The following is a 15,785-nucleotide window of genomic DNA, read 5'->3' as shown; positions in this document are numbered from 1 at the left end:
TGGAGGTAGTAGAGAGGGATGTTAAAATTAGAATAACTGTGTTCTCTTAATTAGAAATGCAGTAGATGCCTCATGAATCTGTAATGGGTTTCCTTGCAGACTTCTGGAAGCAGGAGGGCTGGGTCAGCCGTGGGAATATTCATGAGGGATGGGGAAGGGTCCCTGGGGATGTTGGCCTGCCTGCTTCCAGGAGGGGCGTGGCAGGGGAGTCTGGATGCTGATCCCAGCTCTGCCACTGAGTGAATCTCGATGTGACTTCAGGTCTGCCCTGTCTTCTCTGGGCCTCAGTTTCCCCATATGTGCAAACAGGGACCCTGCTCTAGGGAAGATGGATAGAGAGATGTCTAGGACAGGATACCCAGAGACGACAGCCAGAGGCAAGGAGGACTGAGCTGCCCTGGGCAGGGTCAGAGGCCCTTCGTGTGGGCTCTGCTGGCTTCAGAGTCTCATTAGTGCTTGTTGAATGAATGAGGGCTCTTTGGCAAACCCCTTCTCTTTTGTGGGCAGAGCTATTTTAAGACCTCTGCTAGGTTCTAGTTTGGCATTTCCATACCCCGTCACATCAACATATTACAAGGCACCCACATGCCTCATTAAATAAAATTTATGTATAACTACACGAGAGTGGAGTTGAGATGCAATTGACTAGTTGACTAATGTTATGTTCTGTGGGCATTTAATTAAACATTTATTCATTTTGACATGTCAGTGTGATTTTTTTCCCTCCCTTCCCCACTCCCAAACCCAAATATATTCACGGACCTCTGATCAGCTCTTGGCTGAGATACTGTGCCCAAGGGTCTAAGGGAGGAGGCCTTGCCTTTGTCCTCAGTCTTCCCATCTGTAAAAGGGTCAGGTTGCACGAGGTGACCCTGCAGGGCTCTTCCAGCTCTGGCTTTATAAATGGCACCTTCAGTGGCTGCTCCAGGGAGTGCAGACCCTGCTGGGGAGTGGGTGGGTAGGTGGGGATCATGACAAGCCCAGTGCTGTAGTTTGAATGTATGTATCCCTCCAAAATTTACATGTTGGACCTGAAAGCCTGAGGCGATGGTATTAAGAGGCTGGGTCTTTGGGAGGTGATTGGGACATGCAGGCTCTGGCTTCATGAATGGGATTAATGTCCTTATATAAAAGAGGCTTCAGAGAGCTGCCTGGGCCAGGCGCGGTGGCTCAGGCCTGTAATCCCAGCACTTTTGGATGCGGGCTGATCACTTGAACCCAGGCGTTCGAGACCAGCCTGGGCTAAGTGGTGAAACTCCATCTCTTCAAAAAAATAGAAAACTTAGCTGGACATGGTGACATGTGCCTGTAGTCCCAGCTACTTGGGAAGCTGAGGTAGGAGGATGACTGGAGCACAGGAGGTGGAGGTTGCAGTGAGTTGTGTGTACGCCACTGCATTCCAGCCTGAGCAACAGAGACCCTGTCTCAAACAAACAAACAAAAAACAACAAAAAAAACCCTAACAACAAAAAACAGAGAGCTGCCTGGCCCTTTCATCTCTTCTTCTGTGTGAGGACAGAGCAACAACACATCATCTTGGAAGCAGGGAGCAGCCCTCACCAGACACCCAAACCTGCCAGCACCTTCATCTTAAGACCTCCCAGCCTCCAGGACTGTGAGTAATGAATTTCTGTTCTTTGTAAATTACCCAGTCTGAGGTGCTTTGTAATAGCAGCAGGAATGGACTAAGACACCCAGGTTTCCTGCAGAGACAGAGGCCTCAACTGGGAGCCAGGCAGAGGAGGGGATGTCCCACCCAGGGAAGTCCATCTGCCAGCCTGCCCACATGGTGGGATGTGAGTGATTTCATAGAGGACTTCACTCCAGAGCCTGATGGCTGCTGAGGGAGCAACCCTCCCAGTGGGAGCTGGGGAAGCTGCAGAGGTGCCCCTTCCTTCAAAGTTTGATGGTGATAATACCTCTAACGCCACATGGGAGGACACGCTGTGGGGATTTCCATGTTACCCTACTCCGTTTCTCAGCCTCCAACATCCCTCAGCAGTAGGGATTATGATCCCCATTTTACAGATGGATAGGCAGGGACATGGGGTGGGGAGGTTAGGGCCAGCCTTTGGGGCCCCAGGACTCCTGAGACAAAGTCCTTGAGATTAGGAGATGTGCACAGAAACACATGAAGTAACACGGTGTGACAGAGAGAAAGGTCCATCCTTTTTCATTTCTCTTGTAATCCTTCTTATTATACAAAGTAGAGCGAGACTCCATCTAAAAAAAAAAAGTAGAAGGTCTCAGGTAGGTGCTGATAAGTGTTTAACACCTCTCTAGTGCTCGCAAATCTCCCTTTTTTGAGGGGTGGGGGGATGGAGTCTCACTCTGTCGCCCAGGCTGGAGTTCAGTGGCACAATCTTGGCTCACTGCAACCTCTGCCTCCCTAGTTCAAGTGATTCTCCTGCCTCAGCCTCCTGAGTAGCTGGGATTACAGGCGTGTGCCACCACGCCTGGCTAATTTTTGTATTTTTAGTAGAAATGGGGTTTCACCATGTTGACCAGGATGATCTCAAACTCCTGACCTCCAGTGACCTGCCCACCTCGGCCTCCCAAAGTGCTGGGATTACAGGCGTAAGCCACTGCACCTGGGCCAAATCTCCCTTTTTAACAGAAAAAGAGTAGTCTTTGAACTCACAGTTTGAAATGACAACAGTTTCTAACCAAAGACATGTCTTCACCCCGTTCATTTTATGAGTTACCTTCAATTTATGGCAAGTGACATAAAGTTGCTTTATAGACTAAGTGTATTTTGGTAAGGAAACTTTTAAAATGAAAAATATTGTTGTCAGCTGGGCACAGTGCTTTGTGCCTGCAGTCCTAGCTACTCAGGAGGCTGAGAGGAGAGGATAGATTTGAGCCCTTGAGTTCACATCCTGCCAGCCTGGCTAACAGAGCAAGACCCTATCTCTAAAAAAAAAAAAAAAGTTGTAAGAAAAAGAAAATAAAGAAAAAAATCAAACGTGTGTTTAGATTGTACCCTGTCTGTGGCAGAATTCATGACATCAGTATTTGAATAACCAAATTTGGGATTGTATTGGAGAGGTCTACCATTAACAGGCTGCGTGTCTTTAGACAAACCATTCTTTCTCTTTGGACCTCAGTTTCCTCATTTGTAATAAAGGATAGCCCAGATAGCTTCAGCTAATGATCTAACTCTGATGACTCCTTTTTCTGGTCCTCTTCCCTTTCTTTTTCTTTTTTTGAGACAGAGTCTCGCTCTGTCGCCCAGGCTAGAGTGCAGTGGCGCAATCTCGGCTCACTGCAAGCTCCGCCTCCTGGGTTCACACCATTCTCCCCCCTCAGCCTTCCGAGTAGCTGGGACTACAGGCGCCCGCCACCATGCCCAGCTAATTTTTTTGTATTTTTAGTAGAGACGGGGTTTCACTATGTTAGTCAGGATGGTCACGATCTCCTGACCTTGTGATCCACCTGCCTTGGCCTCCCAAAGTGCTGGGATTACAGGCGTGAGCCACCACGCCCGGCCTCTTCCCTTTCTTTTAAGGGGGGTTCAGAGTCTCCCATAAAGGCCCAGCTGAGAGTAGGCTAAAGATACTTACATAGGGCTGAGTCCTGATACTGTGCTCTGTGTACATGTGCTCCAGGGGCTTGGCCCCGGGGACAAAAGACATTGAAGGATCTGTAATCCTCCAAGAGGGCTGTGTGCAGCTGCCCTAGGATCTCCAGCAACTTGTAGCCAGTTACCTCGTCCTGCAATGTGATTCAATTCAGGAATGGGCATCCTTCCTGATTTGCAGAAAGGAGGTGAAGGACAAGTGACTGCGACAACCAGTCCACTCTATCTGGAGTGACCACAGGGTGCTCCTCAGCTACCCAGAGAGAAATGGGCCCAGCTCTTTAGCTCTGAGGATTTAAGGCTAGAAGCATCATGGGAGAGGTAAGGAGGAGTGCAGAGAAGGTGGCAGGCAGGAACTTCAACCCCAGGGAGCTCTTGTGATGCTTTACCTTACTTACCAACACATAGAAGCTGGGCTTCATCAAAAGCCTATCTGAGACTCTGCCTCTTAATAGGTGAGTTGAAAACATTGACATTTATTGTAGTTGTTGATCTGTTGAGACTTATTCAGCCATCTTCCTTTATATTTTCAGTTAATTATGATTTTGTTTTCTTTCACTCTTAAATTGATCAAACTGTCTTGGTTCTATTTTGTTTTTCCTCTAATGGTTTGGAAATTATACCTTCTATCTATATTTTTCTAGTGGTTACTTTTACATTTTTAACATGCAGATGTACAGTTTTCTAATCATGTTTATTGTTTAACATGTCTACATTCCAACTTGATCTTTGTGGATTCTGATAAATCTCAGAGCCAGGGATCAGGCAGGAGTGACAATACATGCACCTGCCATGTACCAGGCACTTTCCATGTGTTTCCACAGGTGATCTTATTTCATCCTCAGAGCCACCTGGCAAGGGGGGGTTAAAATGCCTGTCCACAGATGAGGACTGGGAAGCTCGAATGGTTGAGGAGAGCTGCCCAGGGCTTATCAGCACAGTGGTGGCCATGCAGTTTTCCTAGTCCTGGCTCTTTCCAGCAGCCCATCTCTCCTGTGCCCAACACTTCCTCAATGAAGAGGCAGATAAGCAGAAAGAGTGGAGACAAGAAAGGAAGTTGGAGATGAGAGCGTGCGGGGGAAGGGGAGAGTCCTCCATTGCCATCTGGCCTCTGTTTCCTGCCAGTGTGTGTTCTGGGTGCTTGGGAGCCTTGGGGAGCCCTGCATGGGCTTCCTTCCTGCCTCAGGCTCATGGGAAGAACACCTTTACTGATTCAGTTCTGAATGAGGAAGGCAGGGACCACCCCAGCCTGGTAATATTACAGGCTTCTCAATCATGCATTCCCCATTCATTCATTTGTCAGATGTTTCCTGGGCTCTACTTGGTGGCACGGTATGGGAGCTGAGGGTGCAGGGATTAATCAGACAGGGTCCCTGCTCTCAGAATCCAGGTTGAAATGAGAGGGAGATAAGCACACAGAGTATCACACCCCATGATCATCGTTCCCTTTCAGTTTATCATTATGGTTACATTACGGGAGCGGTGGCTCACGCCTGTAATCCCAGCACTTTGGGAGGCCGAGGCAGGCGGATCACGAGATCAAGAGATCGAGACAATCCTGGCAAACACGATGAAACCCCATCTCTACTAAAAATAGAAAAATTAGCTGGGCATGGTGGCACGTGCCTGTAGTCCCAGCTACTTGGGAGGCTGAGGCAGGAGAATCGCTTGAACCCAGGAGGCAGAGGTTTCAGTGAGCTGAGATCATGCCACTGCACTCCAGCCAGGATGACAGAGCGAGACTCCATCTCAAAAAAAAAAAAAAAAAAGAAAGAAAGAAAAAGAAAAGGTGATACCTGTGCATGGAAAACAGTACCTGAACTTTATGAAAGGTTATAGACTCAGTCTCCTTCCTACCTCAGGCTACCATTATTTTGTGAAAAGGTGAAATATATATGAGGAGGTATAAAAAGCCCAGAGGCACCCATTTAACATTACCTGGGGTGTGTCTTGGAAATCCTTGTACATATTCAGGCTCATGATGCTGCGCATTGCTTCAGACTTCTGCACTCCTGGGGACATCCCACAGCCACTGTCCTGTGCTGGGCTTTTGTCACTTTATCCTGAGGGTCGCCTTCATCAGTCCACAGACAGCCTCCCCAACCTCATGTGAGGCTGCGGAGGCTCTGCAGAAGGGGCTTTCCTGGATTCCATTGAGCATGGGAGTGAGCATAATTGTGGAATACGTTCTTAAAATTGGAACTGTTGGGTCAAAGGGCATGTGCATTTGAAATCCACCTCAAGATTCTCCAGTTGCTCTGTGAGGAGGTTGTGCCATTTGTCACCCAGCAGTGTCTGAGAGTTAGTTTTTATTTTCCCATATCCCCATCAAACTGGTGAAGACCATCTTTTAAATACAGCAGGGTGGGCCAGGTGCGGTGGCTTACATCTGCAATCCTAGCACTTTGGAAGATGGGCGGATCACCTGAGGATGGATGTTCGAGACCAGCCTGACCAACATGGAGAAACCCTGTCTCTACTAAAAATACAAAATTAGCCAGGTGTGGTGGCACATGCCTGTAATCCCAGCGACTCGGGAGGCTGAGGCAGGAGAACTGCTTGAACCTAGGAGGCAGAGTTTGCAGTGAGCCAAGATTGCACCATTGCACTCCAGCCTGGGCAACAAGAGCGAAACTCCGTCTCAAAAACAAGAACAAACAAACAAACAAAACCCAGCAGGGTGAAGAGCTTTGAGAGCTAAAAGGAATCCCCCAACCCCAGTGGCTGGAGGACTCAGGGCTGCTGGAGGGAGGTGCCAGTTGAACTGGGTCTTGTAGGATGATTAGGAGTTTGCCAATCTGGGGAGTGTGGGAAAGGGGTATCTGAAAGAGGGAACAGCATGTATAAAAATGCAAAGGTGTGGGAGCACACGATGTGACCAAGGCAAAAAAATCCAGGAAGCGTAGAGGACAGAACGTGGATGCCCCGTGATGAAGGGCACTGCTGGCTGGGCCGTGCCCCTTTCTTGTGGCTGTCCTCTACGATGGGCATGACAGCAGCCAGCCCATTACAGTGGGATAATCCATAAGCCATTGGAAGGGGTGCAGTGCTGGGGAAGCCATGCACTCAGGGCCTAGAACTCAAGGTCACAACCCCATCCTGCCCCTAATGCACTGAGTGATCTTGGGCAAATGACTCCCCTCACAGGCTCCACTTCCTCATTTGCAGAGTGCGCCCTACCATCCTGCACCCCTGTTGTTGGGAGAGGCCCCTGTGCTGGACTGGGGGAGATGGCTGGCGCCTACCAGGGACTTGGCAGGCAATCATTGTTCCAGGATGAGGGGTCCCTGGCTCTTACCTTTGGGACTTTTTCCTTCAGCCCCTGCCCCTCACAGTATCATGGCTCTGTGTTCTACAGCGAGACTCGATTGACCAAGCACACAGCATCTGTCTCAGCCAGGCAGCCTCCTACTTGCCACTGGTGGGTGTCAGGCAAAGTAGCAAACCTAAGAGACCACATTTGCTCATTTCTGCATGAATCTCTCACCCTGTGACTGTGTGCAGCTCTCCAGAAAGATGCTTTGAAGACAAAGTAGGACAGAGCATGCAGCTCCCCACATCTCTCGCCTGAGCCCTGTATTCCTTAGAAGTGAAATAATCCCAGTCCTTGCTTTTTCCACACATAAGATAACGTCTGATGGGGGGTTGGTGCTTATGCCTCTGTGATCCCTAAATGCACTTCCACATCCAAACCTAGGTGTGATTCTGCTGTACTTCTGAACAAGTTTAATGTGGATTTGCGCACATTAACCCTCCACCTTCTGTATATGAGCCATGGGCTAAAATGACGTGCAGGAACAGCCTGACGGTGCAGCCTCTCTAAAGGGCTGTTCCTGGCTACAGGCCTCAGTCTACAGTCCTCAGTAAGGCTTCCACATAAAACTGACTTTAATTCTTTGAAAGCCTGATCTTTTCTTTCTTTAGTTGATAATTATGGCGACCACAAAGGGACTCAGACTAAACTGCCCATGGTCATCTGGAACATTGTGGGCATGCAGCACCCTGGTACCAGCACAGGCCCTGTGAGCGTCTCTGCTTCTGCCATGGTTGCAGACAACTGGATGAGTCTCTTCTGAGTCTCAGACCTTCCATTTAGCTGACGGTCCCGAGGTTTTTTTCCAACTTGTTGTCCTTGATTATTGATGTGGGCTAAGCTCCTCCTCGAGACTTTTCATTTCTCCAGAAAGGGAATTCTCCTAGTTAAAAGATATTAGGAAGGAACAGATAGGTGAGGCTGTCTCACTGGCTGGGTTGTGCCAGGGCTTCCCTTTCAGTTTGCCTCTGTAAACAAGGTTTCAGCATCACAGACACTATTATAAATCTCTGAGGGTTTGACCTGCGTCAGCTCTGAAGACAAGGGACACTCACTCCTTCAGCCAGATTCTGACTTGGCATCTCCAGGTGACCAGAGATCTGTGGAAGTGTTGGAGGTACAATCCTTATGATGTGCAGCAGTCCCACAGGAAATTCCTTGTCACAAGTAATTAACAAGTGGCTCATCTGGAGGTGTGCACAGGAGGGTTAGTCACCCAGTACTCTGAGCTTCCACGATTGCTTTAGGCAACCCAAGGGAGAAACTGAGACACGTAAGACAGCCATTGGCCGTACTCAGAACAGCACATTTTCTTTTCTTTTTCTTTTTCTTTTCTTTTTTTTTTTTTTTGAGACAGAGTCTTGCCCTGTTGCCCATGCTGGTGTGCAGTGGTTCATGTAATTCTCTTGCCTCAGCCTCCTGAGTAGCTGGGATTACAGGTGCCCACCACCACGCCACGCTAATTTTTTTTTTTTTTGTATTTTTGGTAGAGATGGGGTTTCACCATGTTGGCCAGGCTGGTCTTGAACTCCTAACTTCAAGCGATCTGCCCGCCTCAGCCTCTCAAAGTGCTGGGATTACAGGCATGAGCCACCACGCTCAGCCAAGAAAGCACATTTTCTTTTGAGAGGGGTCTCACTCTATCTCCAAGGCTGGAGTGCAGAGGCACAGTCTCAGCTTACTGTAGCCTCCACCTCCTGGGCTCAAGCAATCCTCTCTCCTCAGCCTCCTGAGTAGCTGGGACTACAGGTGCACACCATCATGCTCAGCTATTATTTGTTTTTATTTTTTTTGTAGAGACGGGGTCTCACTATATTACCCAGGCTGGTCCTGAACTCCTGGGCTCAAGTGATCTTCCTGCCTCAGCCTCCCAAAGTGCTGGGATTACAGGGTTAAGCCACTGTGCCCAGCCAAAGCAGCTCATCTCCCCACTACATTTCTCAGTAGCAGTCCTGCTTTGCTGAGCTCTCACAATGGAAAATAAATCATCCAAAACTGAAACAACAGGGTCACTGAACAATCAATCTCCAGTCAGCAGTCCAGCAGGCTTTGTGTATAACAAACATGGAGCTTACACTGGCAAGTGTCTCCTTGGATGGGAGGACTTTACTAAAGGAGATTTAACATTAAAATGGCCAAAAATGGGATTTTCCAGTGTGTCCCTGGAAACTCCCCCAAAATATATCTCTCATCCTGTGCAGATATGAAATGATTTAAATTGTTTGGTAAATTGGATGGGAGGCATTGTCAAATGATAAATGATACTAGATCTTTTTTCGGTTACATTTATGGGTATGTTATTGATATAAATGTTCCAAAAATAATATACATTCATAAAAATCTAATGTTATCAGTAATAATTTTGTTATATTAAATTGTTTGTAAGTTATATTTGTGTGGATATGTTGTTAATATAAATATTCCAAAGATTATATAAAATTTATAAACATCTAATTGTCCTGATGTGACACTGTCAGTCATAATTCTGATTGTTATCTTAAAATGCTGTGTGAAATAGAAATAACTAAATTTCCTTATCAATTAAAAACTTTCATCAGATTTTAACAGAGGCTATTCTAAGTTTCATTATCCACAGTTATTGTTATAAATTATTCTGTAAAAACATTTGCAGGCTGAGTGAGTGTCTCACGCCTATAATCCCAACACTTTGGGAGGCTGAGGTGAGAGGATTGCTTGAGCCTAGGAATTCGAGACCAGCCTGGGCAACATAGTGAGACCTGGTGTCTAAAAAAAATTAAAAAATTATCCAGGTGTGATGATGTGAGCCTGTAGTCTCAGCTACTCAGGGGGGTCAGGTGGGAGGATCGCTTGAGCCCAGGAGGTTGAGCCTGCAGTGAGCTGTGATGATGATGCCACTGTACTCCAGCCTGGGTGGCAGAGTGAGATCCTGTTTCAAAAACAAAAACAAAAACACTTGCAATCAGCTCTAGTCCAAAACAGTTTTTCATAAAAAGACTATAATAAATATGGGTACCAAAAGGGGAAAAATATTACAATCGACTAAAAAAAAACTATACAAATGTATGTTCCAGTTTTGTTAAATGGTTATCGTGGGTTTTACAATCTGTAATTCACTTTAATGCTATTAAATATGTATTGCGATCTATAATCTGTAATATCCTTGTAATAGTCCTGTTGAGGTATTGTGTTAGGTACAGGAAAAGGCAATGTCACAAAGAACAACAACAAAAAAAACCCAGATCATGCTAGTTAAAAGTAGATGCAATCTGAAGTGTGTTTTTTGCAAAATAGCCAAGTATGTATGCTGAGCGGGATACAACTACCACTGAAGCTTCCCTGCCTTCCTAGGCAAGAGTCTTCCTGGCTACATAAGACAATCAGTGTTTGTCTTGTAAATGCAACTAATAGTTGATTTATGAGCAAAAGAGGGAACTTGTGAGACAAAGTAACAAACCTAAGAAGCCATGTTTGCTCATTTTGGCTTATCAGCATAAAGTGTAGCTCTCCAGAAAGACATTTTGAAGGCAAAGCAGGCTAGATCACAAGGCTCCCACATCTCTGACCCGAGTCACTATTTTTTAGAAGTAGAATAACCCCAGTCCTTGCCTTTTCCCACACATTAAGATAATGTCTGCTGGGTTTAGTGTTTATGCTAAACACATGCATTCCCACACCCAAACCTAGGTGTGACTCTGCTGTAATGTAACTTCTGAACAAGTTTAATGTGGATTTGCACACATTAATCCTCCACCACCTGTATATAAGCCATGGACTGAAATGCTGTGCAGGAACGGCCTGATAGAGCCTCTCTAAAGGGCTGCTCCTGGCTACAGGCCTCAGTCTATAGTCCTCAGTCAAGCTTCTACATAAAACTGACTTTCGGCCAGGTGCGGTGGCTCATGCCTGTAATCCTAGCACTTTGGGAGGCCTAGGCAGGCGGATCACCGGAGGTCGGTAGTTCCAGACCAACCTGACCAACATGGAGAAACCTCGTCTCTACTAAAAATACAAAATTAGCTGGGTGTGGTGGCACATGCCTGTAATCCCAGCTACTCAGGAGGCTGAGGCAAGAGAATCGCTTGAACCTGGGAGGCAGAGGTTGCAGTGAGCCGAGATCATGACATTGCACTACAGCCTGGGCAACAAGAGTGAGACCTCGTCTCAAAAAAAAAAAAAATTGACTTTAATTTTCTAAAAGCTTCATCTTTTCTTCAGTCAACATAGGGTAAAGGTTCCATGGCCCAGTGCCCTCCAGGGGTTGGTAAACATGACCACGTAAGCACCCAACTTGATTAATAGCAGAGGGCATCTGATGGTGGCCAGGTGGGACAGCCACAGCAGGGAGGTGGGTTCCTGCTGCTGCCTCCAAGGAGCTAGGCAGGCTGGGTGTCCTGAGGGTGCACCCCTTCCTCCCTCCCTCCATCTTCCTGGCTTCAAGCCAGGCTAGGGGGTGGGGGACAGCTGCAGGAGGTGACAGTGTCACTTACGGAGCCTCTGTCGTGTGCCTGGCTGGACTCTCGACTTGCTGTGGCCAGCAGAACAGGGCAGAAGAGTCACTGAGCTGGGTCTGTGCCTCAGAAAGCCTCCAGCCCCCACTCTCGCAACGGCAAGGAAGGGTGAACTGCATGAGTCCTAGGACGGTTCCCGAGCCCCCAGCATCAGGGCTGGCAGGCCTGTGGGAACTAGGGGTGGGAAAACCGATGCTCCTGTGAGACTGGTGAAGGGAAGGCCTCAGGGAAGGTGGCCACCATTCACCTGGAGACAACTGCAGCCAGGCGAGGCCTGTCCCAGAGAACCTCAAGGCTTGATTGTTTGTATGAAATCTCCTGCCCTTAAAATGGTGGCAGCAGATACTCATTATGTTAAACGCTGCCTGTCTTGGGCTGGGATGCCGGCTGCACCATTTGCAAGCTTTGTCCTTGGGGTCAAGTTCAGTTACGGGACTGAGAGCCATGTCTCTACCGTGCCTGTGGCACTGATTCACACATTTATTCCTTCAACAACGACCCAGTGATCTGTGGCTTCTCTGGGCTAGGCCCTCGGCTGGAGGTTGCAGCCTAGGTAAGAGGCCGGCGAGGCTTCCCTGGACAGGCGCGTCTAGGGCTCTGACCCAGTACAGGGCTCCTGTGGTGGGGGGCTTCATGCTGAGGGTGGGGAAGCCAATTACCTACCCTCACTGCACCCCATCGCCCTACTCCAGGTTGAGCCCTCACGGGAACACTAAAAGAATGACCAGTATTCTTACTTTAAGCCACTCTAGTTGGTATGCAGTCGTATCTCAGTGTGGTTTTTTCCTAACAGTTCTACTGACATATAGTAAATATGCCAAATAACTCACCATTTTAAAGTGTGAAACTCTATGACCTTTAGAGTATTCATAGATGTGTGCAACCATGACCTCAGTCAATTTCAGACCATTTTCATTACCCCATAAGGAAATCATCACCCTCCACTCTTGCCCCTAAGTTGTGGGCAACCACTAATCTACTTTCTGCCTCTATATATTGGCCTGTTCTGGACATTTCACTGGAAAGGGATCATACAATGTGTGGTCCTTTGTGACTGGCTTCTTGTACTCAGCATGATGTTTCCAAGAGTCATAATGTTTTCTATTCTCTTGGGCATATACCTAGGAATGGAATTGCTGGGTTGTGTGGTTTAAATGTTTACATGTTTGAGGAACTGCCAGGCAATTTTCCAAAGCAGCTGCACCATTTTACATTCCCAAAAGCGGTGTATGAGGACTCCAATCTTTCTCCTTCCTCACCAACACCAACACCTGTTAGTGCTAGTAGTTTTTTTTTTTTTTTTTTTTTTTTTGAGACAGAATCTTGCTCTGTCGCCCAGGCTGGAGTGCAGTGGTGCGATTTTGGCTCGCTGCAACCTCTGCCTCCCGGGTTCAAGCAATTCTCCTGCCTCAGCCTCCTGAGTAGCTGAGATTACAGGCGCCCGCCACCATGCCCAGCTAATTTTTTTTGTATTTTTAGTAGAGACGGGGTTTCACCATGTTGGTCAGGCTGGTCTTGAACCCCTGACCTCGTGATCCACCTGCCTCAGCCTCCCAAAGTGCTGGGATTATAGGCGTGAGCCACCACGCCCGGCCTTGTGCTAGTAGTTTTTAGTCCAGCCAACCTAGTGGGTTGCACCTGGTGGGTATAAGGGGTTAAGTGGTGTGTCAGACTTTTGATTTGCATTTTTTTCTGATGGCTAATAATGTTGAGTATCTTTCCTTGTGCTTATGATATCCTCTTTGTAGTAATGTCTATTCAGATCCTTTCCCATTTTTAAATTGAGTTATTTGCCTTTTTTATTATTGAGTTGTAAAATTTATTTATGTATGCTAGATACATGTCTTTAATCAGACATGTGAACAGCCGACATTTTCTCTTCTGTAGGTTTTTTCTCTTCTGTCACTTTCTTTACTGAAGTCCTTCAAAGCGTAGAAGCTTTCAACATTGCTGTTTCCCAGTTTATCTCCTTTTCCTTTGTTGCTTTGCTGTTGGTGTCATCTCTAAATCCCTGGGGTTTTAATTTGCATTTCCCTAATGACTGATGATATTGAGCTTCTTTTAATTTGCTTATTTGGCATTTATATATCTTTGGTGAAATATCTGTTTAAAATGTATGCCCATTTTTAATTGGGTGTTTTTTCTTGTTTTTATTGAGTTGTAAAAGTTCTTTATATATTCTACACACAAGTCCTCTGCTGGATATCGAGTTTGCAGATATTTCCTCCCAGACCATGACTTACCTTTTCATTTTCTTAACAGTTTCTTTTGAAGACCAAGTTTTTTTTTTTTTTTTTTATTGCAGTGAAGTCCAATTTGCTGATTTTTTCTTCGCTTAGAGTTCATGCTTTTGGGGTCACATTTAAGAAATATTTGCCAAATTCAAGGCCATTAAGAGCTTTTCTAGAAGTTATACCTATTTAGCTCTTACATGGGTTCTGTGATCTAGTCCCAGTTAATTTTGTAGATACTCTGAAATGGAGGCAGAGGTTCATTCTTTTGCATATTATCCCAGCAGTTGTCCCAGGCAACACTTGTTGAAAGACTATCCTTCCACCCATTGAGTTGCTTTGGCATCTTTGTCAAAAATTGATTGACCACATGTGTGTGGGTCTACTTTGAGACTCTCTTCTAGTTTGTCAATTTATGTGTCTCTCTTGACACTGGTACCCATTGTTTTGATTACTCTTGCTTTATAATAAGTGTTGAAATCTAGTAGTGAAAGTCCTTCCGCTTTGCTTTGCTTTTTGGTGATGTGAGTGGGATAGTTTGTATTGGATGACACTCCCTGTGTGCTGTATCTCAGGGCCCTGCCCATTGAATATCAGAGCATTGCCAGTCATTCTCATGACCAAAAACATCCCCCACCAGATTTTCAAATGTTCTGATCAGGGACAATACCCTCTTAAGAGAATCTCTTCTCTAAAGGAACAAGAATCAGAATAACATCAGCAGCACTAGGTAATGGAGGAAAATGGAGCAAACCCTTCCATGGTCTGAGGAAACTGATTTGTAACCCGGAATTCTATACCCAGCCAAACTACCAATCAAGTCTGAGGGCAAAGTAAAATACTTTCAGACACACAAGGACTCAGAGACCTACCCATAGGCTGTGTCTGGCAGAATTGCCTGAGGATATACTCTGCAAAGTAGAAAATGAACCCAAGAAAGACAACACACAGGATCCAAGAAAGAGTGGACTCAATCCAGAAGTGTAATGCCAAGAAATCCCTGATAATAGCTGTGTAGCAGGCCCAGGAAGTAGCCAGCCCAAATTATAGTAGTGAGTCAGAGAGTGCTCTGGGGAAGGTTTTTAAGGAAAAAAATGAATTTCTTATAAAAAGGACAATATTAAAAAGATTGATGATCTTACCGAGAAGCTGGATGTGAATAATAATAGGAAAATTAACAAATGATTTTACAAAGTATACTTCCCCTTTCTCTGTTTCCTTCTCCATATTTTTGTAACCTTTATTTTTTTGAAGTGCACACTTACATCTTCCTTTCTGCAGCTGAATTTAAATTACTTGGCCTCGAATTTATCACATTGGAAATGCCGGTTATCAGTTTTTTTCAGGTGGCAGAACGTATCTGTATACAAAGCCGGGAGACCTTAACTAGAGTTACAGACTAGCATGCACATCCTATAAATCCTAACGAGGTCAAAGGACTGGCGTGAAGATGGGAGAGGAGGGGAAGGAGAATGTCCTGGGTCACTTCCCAGGGAAACATTCTGAGAGGGAGGTTTGCGCACAGGAGGTTTCCTGGGGAGAGCTCAGGGGCCAGCACCAGCGAGGGAGAGAAGAGACAGGATTGGCAGAGAGAGAGGCTGGGCCACAGTGTGAATCCTACAGAGGCTTGGCTAATCCCACGGGAGCTCTGGAGCTAGGATGACCCTGCAGAGTTGCCCAAATTGAGGCAAGGGGGCCAGGCTGTTGTCCTTCTGCATGGACCAGTCACTAGTTGGGGGCTGCCCTGGGAAGGGGAATGTAAAGATTCCGTCAGCACAGGGCAATTTCCTGAGACGGTCTTTGCTGTGAGCTGGTGCGAAGCGAGGGCCTCACCTTGAAGGGGGAATCTGGGCAGCAATCACAGCATCCATGACACGGTGCTTCAAGGACTCTAGAGGCTCTGATTCTTTTATTGCATATCGTGGGAATTTAGATGAGAGACTGCAGCTGAACTGGACGGCCTTTAATTGCTCTGACGTCTCGGTGATGCCAGCCGAGTGAAAGCAGTCCACCCTGTCCCTCTGTGTCTCATCTGCCCTCTGCTCATCAGTGTTCCTATGTCCGGGGCCATGTGGTGAGACTGGGAGAGACCCCTCGGTGCCCAAGAGCCCGGAGTCCAGTCCAGAGGCAGGTGGGAAGCCGATTAACTCACTGCATGCAGGGGTCAGAGC

The sequence above is a fragment of the Pongo abelii genome, chromosome 2 (genome assembly GCF_028885655.2).
Source record: "Pongo abelii isolate AG06213 chromosome 2, NHGRI_mPonAbe1-v2.0_pri, whole genome shotgun sequence".
Classification (NCBI taxonomy): Eukaryota; Metazoa; Chordata; class Mammalia; order Primates; family Hominidae; genus Pongo; species Pongo abelii.
Note: the sequence above shows the minus strand (reverse complement) of the source record.